Raw genomic sequence first — 5080 nt, forward strand, 5'->3', positions numbered from 1 at the left:
TGGGAGAGGCCTTTGCCCTGCAGTGGGCGTAACCAGGCTGATGATGATGATGATGATGATGCTTTGAGCATCGGGTCATATAAGCAGCATGGGATATTTTGGTATGGAATATTTTTCTACCTCAAGCAAATTTCTTCAAGTGTCCAAAATAAAGAGAATTGTGGCGTAGTGAAAGGGAGGCACAGCGCGATTTCTTTTATGTCCAGCATTTATACCTTGTGGTCATTTTCTGCCCCCCAGCTCATGCATCCTGCCATTCTGCAGCTTGGACCTCGCCAATATTGAAGCTACAGCGTTAAATGCCTTCTTTTTTCTACAGCGCTGCCAGCGTACCTGTTTTGCGCAATAAACCGGTTACATTCTACCTTGTGATTTATTTACCATTGTAGTTTAGGTCAGCAAAATTCAGCCCATCCCACCACTTAATGTTGCACTGAAGCTATTGAAAGAATTTCCAGCAGCGTTTTCATGTGCCGATGGGGAAAGGTGACGGAGTCCGGGGGCGTGCTGTGTACCAAATGTCAAATACGAAATGAAACAATTTACGATAACGCAAAGGGAAGGTCATTACTTTTCGGGGCGTGATCAGGATGCCTTAGAACACACACCTATAAAGCGAGATATAAGAAGGAACAATTAGCGTGTGCTTGGCTGCTGTAAAGCTAGGGAAATGATCGGGCTTGTTTTATTAGAATGTGAAAAAGTTTGCCCAGAGGTGGATTTAGGCACCACTGGCCTCCTTGAAGCCCTAGGGTTCAGCGAGAGCAGGGGCAAAGTAAACATGTTCACAATAAAGATTGGTAAGGGGCGATAGGAAGATTGGTGGAAGAAACGTAGGGAAACGACAAAAAACGGAGACGTACAAAAACAAAGTTCGCAATAGGGGGTCAGAAAATAAGGTTGTGGAAGTTCAAAGAGTTTTTTTTTCTTTTTTTTCTTCTTTAAGTTGATTAGGATATTAGGCAGTATAATTGCAAGAGCTGGGTGGCGCAAGCCACCGCCCCGTTCCAAAGTGGACGCTCATAACATCCATCCACATCCATCCATCCGTCCATCCATCCATCCATCCATCCATCCATCCATCCATCCATCCATCGTCCATCAAAGAACCCTCAGCGGCGCAACATGCGTCGTAGTCAAGGCTTTTTTCTTTGCAACGTTATCGTCATCAGTGATTATATAATAGGAACGAGCTTTCCTCTGTGGAGTAAAAAAAAAAGAACTTCGTTGAGCGGCCTTTTTAGCCAGTAATGCGTGATCTCGCTTCTTAGGTGGCGTATCCCAGACCTCACGTTGGAAGCATTTATTCCCGCGTTCAGGATCTTTCACACAAGAGAAGACCGACCCGCCGTGGTTGCTTAGTGGCTATGGTGTTGGTGTGCTAAGCACGAGGTCGCAGTATCGAATCACGGCCACGGCGGCCACGGCGGCCACGGCAACCAAAGCCAATTTTAATCACATAATGTCGGTATACCCGAAGAAGCCCCAACCCTTGTTCCTCCATAAATTAATAGGCAGCGAAGAGCAGGAGGACGCTGCCTTGCGATGCTCCAGGCGCGACATCGTGGGCTCGTTGAGAAGGCTGCGAGAGACTACCATGCGTAGCAGCCTCCCCTTCTATCACTCTGCGCCTTTCCTTCAAAAAAGAAACAAAGTATCTTTCACCCCCCCCTCCCATCCCTCCACCGCCACAAGTACGTGAATGCAGAATAAGCAGCACTTACGCGAGAGCAATAAGCGCGAGTGCAAGACATTTATAGGTGGATTAAGAGCCCTCCTTATCGAAATGAGGAGCATACCCAAAAGTGTGTGCCTGAAACTATAGCGCGTTCTTGTGTTCCCTTGCATGTCATGAATTACGACTGAAAGAAATCATGGATGCATGCTCCGACCTAAGCACAGGGTTAGGTAAGGGGAAGATACGATATCGAGCACACCTGCCGCCAAAGTTTAAACACAAGTTTAAAAAATTGTGCAGGTCGCACGCACTGTGGGAATCGATGTAAGCGAATCCAGCTTTCTGTGCTGGATGCTTTGATTGACGATAATTAGCGGTAATCTATACGGTTAAGCGTGATTTCTTCGACGTTTAGTCTAACACGAGATGGATCAGTTGATGTTAAACGTTACCTTGCGGGACCAATGCTGTTTGTCTGCGTAGTTCACATAACACGCATGGAGAGTAGTTTGCTTGAGCCGTTGTTGTGCGCCATTCTTCATAAGCTCCGAGAAGGTTAGCCTTGTCATTGCTCACACAGAAAAGCATCGTGGCTGAAGTATTAAACTGTGTTTGAATTAGAGAGCTGTGTACGTGCCAAAAGCATATTCGGATAATTTTGAGTTTGCCATGATCGGATTAGTGGCAAACTATGAAGTAATTCTGAACCCTTAGAATCTTTAATGTGCCCTTAAACACTGGTGTGCGAGCGTATTTGTATAGCACCTACGTGGAACTGCGGATGCCGCGGTCGGAATGGAACCCGCGATGTTGCTGAATGCCATAGGCGCACAACTGAGGAGGCGGGCACAGAAGTGTTGATTTCGCGTGCGACCGTTTCCGTAGTTTCGCACTGACGCCAGAGTACTTCATTACGGCTTTTGTGTCAGTATGCCGTGCGAAATCCCGTCTTTGAGGTCCAAATCCTGGCCCTCCAGCGCGCCCGCGATCGGGCCGACAGACTAGATCTGTCAGTCCCGTCTTGGGATTAGCTGGGTGCGCGTTTTACCGCGCTTTGCTGGACAAAACTTTATTCACTCACTCACTCACCCACTCGCTCACTCGCTCACTCACTCACTCACTCACTCACTCACTCACTCACTCACTCACTCACTCACTCACTCACTCACTCACTCTCACTCACTCACTCACACTCACACTCAGTATGCCGTGTATTATTTGTCCGCTCGACATATTTGCATGGTATTTATTTTTCACAAATTGGAGAAACCGTACCGGACCTTGAACGTAAACTTACCAGTTTGCCCGCAACTGTTGTCGTGTGTAGTAGTAGCGCTTCGTCTTCTCAGTTCGCCTTTTCCCTCACCCGCCCCTCACACATTATATATATATATATATATATATATATATATATATATATATATATATATATATATATATATATATATATATATATATATATATATATATATATATATTTATAGGGGTACCGCGAGTGAAGAGTGGCAAGGCTGTCATTCACCCGTTTCACGACTGCATCGGTTCTACCAATACCACCTGGATGAAGTTAACGTCGAAGCACTCACTGCCTGGTGTCTGCGGCTCTACGTCATCGAATGGAGCCGATCCAAGTAAAGCACCTCACCTTGGCCGTCACGCTTGTCAAACCGTGCGCCCTGGCACGGGAACATTGTGTTTGCTTGCCATCGCAATCGTGTATCTATATTTTTAAATGGTGTGCGCGTTGAAATGTGTGTGTAGCCGCCTTCCCGCGTCAGTGTAATCGATTCGTTTCTTGGATGAAGTCTGCAATTTCTCGTGCTCTCCAAAATCGCGTCATTGCCCATCCTCCCATATGATTTGAAAGAGGTCCGCATTTTATTAATGACGTTATATTACCATCCGCATGCCTAAGAAGTGTTGTATTCCCTATAATCGGAGAAAGCATTACGCAAAATGCTAGGTGCGTGCGTTCCGCATTCATTTAGGATAATCGTCTGTGCTCTATGTGGATACGCTCTAAATACCAGAAGATCATATCATTCCTTCTCTGCAGTACAGGAAGAGTATTCAAAATCTTTTATATTCAGGACTGACCCGAACGGTCTTGAATAATATGTTGTTCGCAGAGTATTTATCCGGTACCAAAGAATGACGCATAGCGAAAGTATTATCGTGTGTCGAGCAGAAATATGTTACTTACATCCAGGTAACATCCTTTACACAGGCACCCACGGTACCACAGTGAGAATGAAGGTTACTTGATGTATATAGAAGAACATTTAGACCAAATACAGAAAAGACATGTTTTGCAAAGGCACCAGCAGTGTTCGAGACATCGCCATTTTCCTCATCAATACTTACATCTTGGGCGCTCTTTTTTAACAGAGAGAGCGCAGAAATATTTTGATTTCCCTCTCTTGCGGCATTGAACGCGTTCGATGTCGATTAAATTGCAAAGGTAATGAAAGCGCCTAAATTCAAGTTTCTAGATATCTAGGCTTGTTTGCCGCGCTTTTCTGTGTGCGCGGTCTTTTAGATTTATTGTCGTTTTTAGTACTTTACAAAGCCAGTCAGGAATTTTGAGCCGTTTTGTAGGTACGAATATGCGCAAGGCAACTATCGTAACCTTCGTAATCCAATTGAATCAACGTCAGCTGTCACATCTACGTACGACCAATAAATGTTTTCAAGATAGTGTACAAGCCTTCGTATAGTCGCCGACGGAAAAGTTCACGCTGCGCTTCGTATTGTATTCGGAACGGATACTGCGTTTGTGATCAACCAGAGTTAAAGGAACACTTAAGCAAGGCTCGAACTTGCAATAATAATAATAATAATAATAATAATAATAATAATAATAATAATAATAATAATAATAATAATAATAATAATAATAATAATAATAATAATAATAACAATAATAACAATAATAATAATAATCCGGGTAACCATTTCCTTGAGCTTCTACTTCGTCCTCATAACCATTAAGGCGTCCGAATTTAGTCCGAAAGTCCCTCTTAGATGTGAGTGATGCGAACACATTATTGCATATTTGACTGCTCGAATTTGCAGCTGTCTCCCTAACAATCGTTAAAATGAAGGATGAATCCTCGCAGCTTTACAAGGACTTGATTTCGAGCAACGCGGTGTCCAATTCCAGCAAGCCCTATTCCGTTAATTAGATTACATTGCAGGATACTACAGCAGAGCACACGAACAGAATCATTTGTCCGGGCTGTCCACATTGTCGCGAGACATGGTTGTCGAGATGACGTCGTAGCTTTTGAACGGCATGCTTATAAATAAAAAAAAAACAGAATTGCAGTGCAGAGCTCCTTCAATTTCGCCCATTACCATCACCCCCAAATAACATGCTCAAGGAATCAACATAGCAACATA

Source organism: Dermacentor variabilis, chromosome 1 (genome assembly GCF_050947875.1).
Source record: "Dermacentor variabilis isolate Ectoservices chromosome 1, ASM5094787v1, whole genome shotgun sequence".
In the NCBI taxonomy this organism is placed as follows: Eukaryota; Metazoa; Arthropoda; class Arachnida; order Ixodida; family Ixodidae; genus Dermacentor; species Dermacentor variabilis.